This window comes from Orbicella faveolata, unplaced genomic scaffold (assembly GCF_042242905.1).
Source record: "Orbicella faveolata isolate gen_17 unplaced genomic scaffold, um_ofav_v1 contig_46, whole genome shotgun sequence".
NCBI lineage: Eukaryota > Metazoa > Cnidaria > Anthozoa > Scleractinia > Merulinidae > Orbicella > Orbicella faveolata.
In genome coordinates this window covers 25,851,918-25,862,914 of record NW_028301576.1, presented here as the reverse complement: position 1 = coordinate 25,862,914, position 10,997 = coordinate 25,851,918, and the positions used below count along the sequence as shown (strand labels likewise).

Below are 10,997 nucleotides of genomic sequence, written 5' to 3'. Positions count from 1 at the left end.
ATGTCAACTGGAACACATGGATGTGATTTGCTTCAAATCTGTTATTTTGTCTGTGGCCTGGCCTGATCCATGTATATGGCCTCTGACAAAATTATTTGTAACATCCATGACTATGGAAATTTGTTATCAAGTTTTTGTCTCATTTTACTCGCAATTACCACACTTAAATTTATCATTGTAGTCACTTATTTTCACTCCTGCACATGATGCATGCTGCCATTGGTTGCACATGTTACATTTATCCATTGAAGATTTCTTTTTCTTTTTCTTTGATGAGCAAAGCTTGCAGTTCCCACATTCCTGATCTGTTAGATTTCTCTTGCCAACACCTGAAGAGAGAAATAGCTTTTAGGTACTGGGCTAAAATCAGGTGACATTTTGCAAGATTGAACAGGAAAATTGTTTTATTATTCAACAAAATTGTCGACAAAGCGCATTTACATCTAGAAAAGCTATGATTATGCATCACGTGTATAGCTGTTTTCAAGTGAATATTATTCAGACTGAAAAGTTATTTGGGTAAGTGAGATACTTTACAGTTCGCAACTTTCTTCATATTTGTGACTTTAAAGGCCCCTAAAGGCCCCCCTGGTCATCTTAGGTTAAGGCAGCTAGAGGGCACCAGTCCACCAATTTTCCCCCCTTAGAGGTATGATAAGCATACCCAGTTGAACTTTAACACTGATTTACAAATTATCGCTGAACTGATGTAGAGGAGAACCAATTTAAAAGATCTGATCACCATATAGCTTGCATCATTGTAACACACCCATACCTTTGCCTGATGATTGTTTTGAGGATCCAGATTCAGCATTTCTTGAGGGTGTGCCTTGATTGTCACAAGATACAGACTTTGACAGTTATAGATAGGGTTAGAAGAACAGACATAATTATTGTTACAGTGGGTCAGTTGGTAAAGAGCTCTGTTGATCCAGGAGGTCATGGGGTTTAAAATACTTTTGGGTACTTGATCTAAAACTTGAACTTCGTTTTCTTAAATCAGGAACGAATCACTGTCTGCACCTTCTAAATCTAAAGAATCATCCACATAACCTGTATCATGAAGGAAAGTGGGGTTACCGTAAATGACATGTATAACTGGTTACAGAGTGCTATTTTGATACTAGGTGATTTCAATTTGAGGGACTAGTGAAAAAAAGTCCAGTTCTAATTTTAAATTGTTTGAAATCTTATCATAATGTAGACATGCGAATGTCAAAAAACCTTGAACAATCTTATGACAAAATACATACCTGACTCATTGCAAGACCTCTTGGAAGTCTGAACTACAAAAAAGGATAAGATTTCTAAAGTCAACTTAGATGCTTTACACAAACAGCAGTTGTCGTCTTGACCTTATGCAAAATGAATGGCAACCACACTGACATTGGGTCTATTACCTCAAATATAACATCCAGTCCAAAATTCAAAACATTTGAATGGGCACTGAGTTGTTATTGTGAGGCGCAGCACTTCATATTTTAGATGTGTCAACCTTGTGCTTTTTCCAGTCTGAACACAGATGATAACAAATTGGTCAAACCTTGTATATAGTTCATGCAGTATCATTGTTGTCTTTGTATTATTTATGTCTGCTATGTCCAGTTTTAGGCTTGAGATGGGCAGGACATCACTATTTTTGCATTTTCAGTACATTTAATTTCTGACAATACATCCCAGGGAGTGCACCACAGTTGTTTCTATGCTGCCGTTATTGGATGCATCTAAACAGTCAACTTCTTCCTGAGGAGCCACTAGCACTGGCAAGTTTCTCCTTGCTGCATTTAGTTCGTCTTTCAGATTATCATTCAACTCCCTTTCTGCTTTCAGTGCCTCCTTCAGTTTGCCAATTTCATCTAGGTATTCTAGCTTGGTACGTTTAAATTTGTCTGTTTGTTGCCTTAATTGACCTCGCAAAATGGCAGAATTATGGCAGGAAGAAGGTTCTGAGGACTCGACAGCCATTGTTTCCTCTTCATCTGTAGCTTCTATGTTACACCCTAGAAAAATTTCATATTACTGTTTTAATAATTTGCGGCTCACCCCTGAAATGCAAAAAGGTGAAAAGAGTCGAAGTGTGTACATGTACCTTGAAAAAAAATTGATTGATTGCTATACAATACTTACAACTGTCAATTATTTTCAGTTGATCCTCACAGATACTTTGATGTGGTATTTTTAGTGAAGGTACATGCCCAGAATTTTGAAATGCAGTTCGGAAGTCTGCATTTCCTCCATCAATACTTCCTACAATGTTTCGAAAGTCTTGACCAGTGTAGGGTGTTCCAGCTTTCTGCAGCAACAATGACACTTTCAGCCTGTGTAGATGTAGGGCTGGGCCATGAGGGGACAATCTCTGTGGGACAGATGGTTTCAGCCATGTGGATACCTAACGAGACATTATATAATTACATAAGATAGTCAGGATCTCATGACTCTTTTTCAGACATACATGCATGTAAATACATCTTTTGTGGTTAATACTTACTTTCAGCGTGTATAGCTAGTGCTACGTGGGGTAGGATGGACTTAGGCAAGCAGTGAAGCAGTTGTAACATTTCAAATTGTCATCAACAAAGTTCTGTATAATTCTATTAATATAATTTGAAACCAAATGAAAGAGACACAAACTGGTTTGTGAAATTTTACACTTCTTTAAAATTTGACCACAGTGCATTTAGAAACAACATTCCAGTCTGTCACAGCAGTCGTGCATGATGCATTTAGTAGCAAATGCCACAATGGATTTAGAACTTGAGGTGGATGTATATTTGTTACATCGAATATTGTCAGACATAATAGATGAGATGGTAGGAAATTGCAAATATGTACATACATCATCTTGTGAATGTCCTTTTCTCACAGCCTCCACAATATCTGTGATAAGATCTTCAAGTGTAGCCTTCACTTTCTGCGACTGGCGATACAATCCCTTTACATATGGAATCAGTTTTTCCTCCAAGTGGGAGTCAAATTCAGTCTCACTAACTACAGACTCATCCACAACCAACTCTATTATCTGTTCAAATAGTGAAATCAAAAAGTCTAAGTTGCAGTTGGGTGTCAAATTAGCAATATTCATCATCATTACACTATCAGTGATCCCACACTTCATACATTTTAGCTCAAAAAGATGATATTGCTTGTCATTTTGAGTGGGTATATCTTCTTAATGTTTAAACTTGTTCCTGCAGTAAGTATACCCATAAATCCTCTTTTAATTAAGCCACCCCTCTTTGAAGGGGAAAATTTTTTTAACCTCACCCACCCTTCCCCCTTGAGAAAAACATACACTTCATATCACTTAAGTCCTATGATTGATTCAACTTTTGGGAGTTCTTTTCATAGCCTTAAAATTTTTGAGTGAGAATCAATAGTGTATTCAGAAATTACAGAGAGAGATGCATAAACAAGTTAGCATATCCCATTGTTTCATGGTAGTGCACATTGGGCTGCATATTACCAAATCAATAAGCCAGTCCTTGATAGTACCTGAAAAAAATTAGCCATGCATAATGGCTTTATAGATGATTTATGCTAGCTTCTTTTATTAATAATTCATCACTAAGTTAATACAGAGAAAACCAGAACCGTGACTGTGGTTTTAATTTGACATGTGATCGTAATCCGAAAAAAAGTTTTTCTTTCTGTAGCTTTAGTTATAATAATTGAGATATTAGATCAAAAACCAATATTCATTTTTAACTAATTTTCATTATAGATTCATTTTTAACTAATTTTCCCAATTGTGGAAATTTAAAATAACTTATAGTTCATGGAATCTCACTGACCTTCAACGCAAAAAGGTGGTAGATGGAATAAACCAGTGGCAGCCATGATGGCGATCCTGTCAGTCTTTGTTGGAAGAACCAGATATGGTCTTCCAGTCCTGCCTGGGTGAATTCCCCCATTCGGATTATTGATGGCAAACAGTTTGCGCCTGCATGTTGAAATGCAGTGTTACGGGCATGAAAAAAGTCTTCACCAGCTTCTCCATTTTGAATTGTGTCAAAAAAAATTGGTGTGGTCCTTTCAAATGCTCTAGTAATATGAGAAAACAGCAATAAATAATAATTAATTTTAGTTAGTGCATATTAGAGAGGATATTTCCCCATTGGTACTTACCAATGACTGAAAGAACCTTCTCATAGTGGAAGGCAGACACTGCTCCAGACAGGAGACAAATAAACTGGTAAAAATTATTCTTAGTGAAGTTCTTTGCGGCTTTCGTAAAGAGAAACCAATTAAACTGCCTGAGTGGAAGTTCAATTACTGGTGGCGTCGACTTTAGGTTTTCACGAAGAAGTGGATCCCCAGAATTGGATGACTGTGGAATCCCAACTAAGTGTGGTACCATCCAAATGTACTCCTTTTCCTCATCTGGGATAAGCATCCCTTGGCCATCCAGCTAAAAAAAAGGAGGATACCAGTTATTTATCTCTAAGGCTGCTAAGGCCATCTCCCTTTTTTTCTCCGTTTAGCGTCGTTTGACCGACCCAGATTTTCTCATTTTCTAAAACAAGAATAAAAAGTTATGAAGAAGGCAATGACATATAATATCAGTATGCAGTTTAGGTGGTTCATCTTTTTTTTGCTGTTCACGTTTGAGTTTAACCACGATGTCAATCTTGTCACCATGTTGACTTTGTAACCTCGTCTTGTTGATTCCAGGCTCCACAGATATTATGCTAAGGTACTGGCCTCCTAGTTCCTGAGGCGGGGGTTCTCTTTTCTGACCAACCGACCCAAAATCAGGAAATGCATTCGGGAGTAAACGAAAAAATGAAGGGGGGGAATGGCCTAAAAAATAACTGAATCTACAATTAAAACTTGGAACTAAAAAAAATTAATGTAATCCCTTGTGTAGTGTTTGTAAGGTACATTTCGGTGCATCATACATAATATACTTAAGCGCGCAATGTAAGTTGGGAAGTTGATTATTAAAGCAGCATGGCGGACGTGTGGATTGGATTTGTGTGTCGTATCTGTTCATTGCAATAATCCAGTTCCATCAGTAGTGGAACGTGACATCTGGTGACGAGGATTGAAGTTGCAACTGCCCAGACCATGGCGTCAATAAAGATAGACGATTTGACGAGTGTAAAACCCTTCGACCCACATGGTCAACCTTCAGGCGTGGGAAGGCGATGGCAGCGTTGGCTGAAAAGTTTCTCGATGTATGCCGACAGCAAAGGCTTGCTCATCAAAGCGGATAAAGCCGATAATAAAATCCAGAGGAGAGCTTTACTCCTTCATTCTGCCAGCGAAGCTGTTCAAGAAATTTTTGAAACGTTGACTGACACAGGCGAGGCAAAAGATTACGAAAAAGCGGTGAAGGCTTTGAACGATTATTTCATTCCAAAGGTAAATTTGACATACCAAAATCACCTGTTCCGCAGCATGGAACAACAGGACGGCGAAACTGTGGCTCAGTGCGTGACGCAATTGAGGCAAGTGGTCAAGGACTGTGACTACGGCGAACAAGCCGAAAACCAGATTCATGATCAAGTCGTGCAGAGATGTAAATCACATGAATTAAGAAAGAAACTACTGGAAAAAGGTGAGAAACTAACCTTAGAGCTGTTACTTTCGACAGCAGCAAATCACCAGCGAGTTCAATCACAGCTGGAGAATATGGAAGGCAGAAAGGATGTGAATTTGGTCCGCGACAAGCAGGAAGACAGAGAAGGAGTCTGTAAAGTGAGCATGCTACAGATGTGGAAAAGCAGGACATTTTGGACGAGACTCTGAATGCCCTGCGAAAGGAAAAACTTGCCATAAGTGTGGAGGAGCTGACCATTTTGGCTCGCAGTGTAGAACAAAAACAGCCAAACCTCCCAAACCTAGATGGGAAGAGAAGACAAAAGGAAAGAAAAAGAAGAAGTCAGTAAGGTATGTGGGAAGTGAAAGAGATGAAGATGAGTATGCATTTACTGTGAATTCTGCTACATCTCCTGAGAAAATAGATGTGACTGTGGGCGGAGTTGTAGTTGCAATGCTGATTGATTCGGGTGCGAGCACCAATGTGATTGACAAAAATCTGTGGTCAAAGTTAAAGCAAGACAAGATTAAGTGTGTGTCGAGAAAGAGTGATAAGAAGCTTTATGCGTATGGCAGTAAACAGCCGCTGAATGTTCTAGGAACATTCTCAGCACTGGCGAGAGTAGAGGGAAAAGAAACCGAAGCCGAATTTGTTGTTATTAATGGTGAAGGGGTGGCACTGCTTGGAAGAGAAACTGCCATACACCTAGGCATGTTGAAATTAGGAACCCGGATCTACGCTGTGACATCTAATGAGACGATTATGTCCGATTACAAAGAAATCTTTGAAGGTGTGGGAAAGTTAAAGAATTACCAAGTTAAGTTGCATGGGAATCCAGACGTACCTCCTGTGGCGCAACCAGTCAGGCGCACCCCATTTAGTCTTCGAGACAAGGTTAAAGAAAAGATTGAAAAACTGGTAGCCATGGACATAATTGAACCGGTAGAGGGCCTGACCCCGTGGGTTAGTCCAGTTGTAGTAGTCCCAAAGCAGAATGACGAAATACGCCTTTGTGTAGACATGCGAAGGGCTAATGAAGCCATTATCAGAGAACGTTATCCCATACCCACAGTGGACGAAGTGCTCCAAAACCTCAACCAAAGCACAGTGTTCAGTAAACTGGATTTAAAATGGGGTTATCACCAATTAGAACTCCATCCAGATTCCAGGAGTATCACAATGTTCACTACACATTGTGGTCTATACCAGTACAAGTGCCTTATGTTTGGGATAAGGTCAGCTCCAGAAGTGTACCAGCATCTCATTCAGCAATCATTACAAGGCTGTGAAGGTGTTGCCAACATCTCAGATGATATCATTATTCATGGGAAGAACACTGAAGAACATGACAGAAGATTGCAGCGAGGTTTGGAGAGGCTGAAAGAGAAGAATCTCATGCTGAATGCAGAGAAGTGCAGGTTCCACATGACCCAGATGGTGTTCATGGGACTGGTGTTAAGCAACAATGGTATTGGCCCTGCGGAAGACAAGGTAAAAGCGATCGTTGATGCAAGAAAACCGCAGAGTGCATCAGAAGTCAGAAGCTTTCTGGGACTGGGAAACTACAATGCTCGTTTCATCCCGGACTTTGCTACGGTCGCAGAGCCATTGCACAGATTAACCAAAAAGGGTGTCCGTTTCGAGTTTGGAGAAGAGCAGAAGAACGCATTCAGTGAGCTTAAGAGGAGGCTATCAAGTGCCGAAACTCTTGGTTACTTTGATAAAAATGCCAAGACACTAATCATAGCAGACGCAAGCCCGGTAGGCCTCGGTGCGATCCTCATCCAGGAGCAGCAAGGCAGGAAAAGAGTCATTAGTTACGCAAGCAAGAGTCTAAGCGATGTGGAAAAGCGTTATTCGCAAATGGAAAAAGAAGCCTTGGCTGTTGTATGGGCATGTGAACAATTCCATGTGTACCTTTATGGCATTGAATTTGAACTGTACACTGATCACAAACCGTTGGAAACAATCTACTCAAGCAGATCGAAGCTGTGTGCACGAATCGAAAGATGGATCTTGTGATTACAGCCATACAAGTTCCAAGTCAAATACCTACCTGGAGAGCAGAATATTGCCGATCCGTTGTCACGCTTACTGCATGCGAACGAGGAAGCAGAATCTTCATCAGCGCACAAGGTGTCAGATGAATTTGTCAGGTTTGTCGCAGTAACTGCCACTCCTCACGCAATGACAACACATGAAATTGAAGAAGCCTCATCACAGGACAGAGAGTTCGTGGAATTGTGTCAGCACATTGAAGACGGAAACTGGAAAGGTGATCAGCACAAGCAGTACATACCAGTATGTGGCGAACTGTGTGTTATTGGCAAGTTAATTCTTCGAGGTACCACGATTGTCATTCCAAGCAAGTTGAGACCTTGAGTACTGAGCCTTGCGCATGAAGGACATCCAGGAATTGTCAGTATGAAGCAGAGATTACGATCAAAGGTATGGTGGCCTGGGATTGACAAGGAAGCCGAGAAGTTTTGCAGAACCTGTCATGGCTGTCAGCTTGTAAGCAGTCCGGCAAACCCAGAGCCAATCAAGTCAACCCCATTACCAAGTAGCCCATGGCAAGATTTGGCCATAGACCTATTAGGTCCATTACCATCAGGAGAATCTGTCTTAGTCATCATTGATTACTTCAGCAGGTACTATGAAGTGGAAGTCATGCGTTCGACAACATCAGAGAAAGTCATAGAGTGTTTGGAGAAAATCTTCACCACACATGGACTACCTCAATCACTTCGAAGCAACAATGGTCCACAGTTCAGATCAGAAGTGTTTGAGTGGTATTTGGAGGATAACAGCATAGAACACAGGAAGACCACACCATTGTGGCCACAAGCGAACGGCGAGGTGGAAAGACAAAACAAGTCCCTCCTCAAGAGAATGAAAATAGCTCAAGCTGAGGGAAAAGAATGGAAGAAGGAAGTTCGCAAGTATTTGGTAGCATATAGGTCAACCCCTCATACTACCACAGGTGTGAGTCCAGCAGAACTCTTGTTTGGCAGAAAGATGCGTACTAAACTACCTGAACTGAGAGAGGAGAGGATAGAGAGTGAGATGCGAGACCGAGATGGCAAAATGAAAGCCAAAGCTAAACACTATGCAGACAAGAAGAGGAGTGCCCAGGAGTCAGACCTAGCTCCAGGTGACAAAGTCTTAGTAAAACAAGAGCGCAAAAACAAGTTGTCAACACCATTTGCTTCTGAGCCTTATGATGTTGTAACCAAAACTGGGAACAGTGTTGTCATTGAATCACCAGAAGGCGTTCAACTTATGCAAAACACAACCCATATAAAGAAGTATGAGGAAGCATCACAGAATCCGGAGGAAACAACTCCACTGCTTGATGTTGCTGATCCTGTAAAACTGGAAGCACAACGAGAAGAACTGATTAGCCCGGTTATGATGAGACCAACAAGGGCCAGGAAACTGCCGGAAAGACTTAAAGACTTTGTTATGACCTGAGCGTCATTGTTAAGGACTCTGTTTTGACTTGAATGCTATTGTTAGAGACTCTGTTATGACTTTATGTCATTATTGACTGTTAAGGTTCAAAAGAGGAGAATTAATAATTTTTATGGCCAGCCGTTTTGTGAGTTTAAGTCCTACTAGGTTTTTAGTTGACTTTCAATTGTGTTGACGTTTCCTTAAGATCATAGTGGTTATACCAAAAAAGGAAGGGATGTAGTGTTTGTAAGGTACATTTCGGTGCATCATACATAATATACTTAAGTGCGCAATGTAAGTTGGGAAGTTGATTATTAAAGCAGCATGGCAGACGTCTGGATTGGATTCGTGTGTCGTATCTGTTCATTGCAATAATCCAGTTCCATCGGTTGTGGAACGTGACACCTTGTAAGGTTTTAAACAAAAATTCTTGGAAACCCAACAATAGTAAGCTAAAGCCATCTTTTGTTGTTCTAGATCTTGTACATCACCCAATACATAAACATTGTCTTTTGGCTGTCTCCCCAATGTTATGGCAGCCTTTAGTCTTTTCTGCTCTTCAGGAGGCCACGAAAAGAACTCCTCGGTTGCAGACATCAGAAAATGGCACAACTGGGAATCACTCACGCTCTCCCAAAGGAGACACTGCCAACAGAGGCAAATGTCCGGTTGATGGCACTTTTAAACACTTTGGCATACGCCATTTCTGAGCACGTGACAAAACAGGGCCTATAATATGAAAAAAATAAATTATTAATGATTTATATCATAGAATACTTGAATATCAATATTTAATGTGCAACAAAAAATAAACCTATTTCATACAAGCTTATCATTTATCAGTAAGTTTATAGTATGAAGTAAGCAATCTTATAAACACCTTAAAGTAGACCATTAAAATATTTCAATTGAACTTATATCAAACTGTTACATTAAGAACTATTACAATTTAGTCGTGTGAAACAGTAAAACTAAGGAAACATGCATTTAGACTGCTACACACGTATGAAAGTATGCAAGTATGATGAGACAAGAAATTAACCACACTTCAGTGAGTTCCTGGTATAAAAATCCATTAGAAGTTGATTTTTCGTCCGCTAACGGAATAGTTGTTCATCGCCCTCACTACTTTTTTCTTTTGGCCGTCAAAGCTCTTTCCCTATTCTTTCACGTACTCTAAAAGGTGTTTATAGTTTGCTACAGGATAGCCTTATTTCATAGTCAGGAAACGTCATTGACTTTATTCCTAGGATGCCTTTCCCTTTGTATAAATGGCGACAATTGCCGTCACTTTTTTACAAAATTCGCACAAAAATGACGTGACTTACGGGCCCGATTTGTACATCATTTGATTTGTTACCTTTGTTCAGAAACGAAACGGTATTATACTGGCTTGCACATCAACTATGTCCAAAGTAATGGCCAATTTCGAGAAAAAAATCGGTTAAGTAATGATCCGCGTAAGAACTAGGTAAAAGAACAATAGACTAGTGCAATAGCGTCAGTTACGTTTCAGGCGCTAATCCCCATAATCAAATTAAATCTGAATGATCTGATTGGCCCAGGTGCAAAAAGCGCGAATTTGGAATTGAGAATTTGATTTAAGATCCCTTCTAAATCATTAAAATAAGATTTCATTTCGGCTACACATTAGATACATTGAAAATTGTAACATATCTTAAGTCTGGACAATTCCTATGCGCCAATACCGAGAAAATTAAACTGATATAGAATAACATCAGGATCGGTTCCGTGAACCATCAATCAGCGACCTTGTTCAGGCCATTTTGCTCGAATTTCACTAAAGAACTGTCAGTTTGTGATCCAAAGCAGTAACGTTTTCACGCGTGTTTGGGAGCCCGACAAAGACGTGCAAAGTAAATACCTGGCTGAAATTCGTGAACGTTCCGTGAATGTATTTCAAAACCAGTCTTCTAACACAGCAAAGTTTGATATAATGTCCACCACCTCAAAAATATTATAATAGTAATAATAATTG

At 39.9% G+C, this 10,997-nt stretch overlaps 2 long non-coding RNA genes and 1 pseudogene across 2 annotated transcripts in view; 2 read left to right on the top strand and 1 right to left on the bottom strand.

Moving 5' to 3' along the window:
- The window catches only part of LOC149099168 (uncharacterized), a 276,702-nt gene that overhangs the window by 123,462 nt on the left and 142,243 nt on the right, over positions 1-10,997 (top strand). The gene's annotated exons all lie outside the window — the stretch shown is intronic.
- LOC149099195 (uncharacterized) lies at positions 782-1,459 on the bottom strand. Its single transcript, XR_016203857.1, has 3 exons — positions 1,401-1,459; positions 1,254-1,286; positions 782-851 (listed from the first exon to the last, which is right to left on the bottom strand). It is a non-coding gene; the product is annotated as an uncharacterized LOC149099195 (long non-coding RNA).
- Positions 5,044-7,924, top strand: LOC149099194 (uncharacterized; annotated as a pseudogene).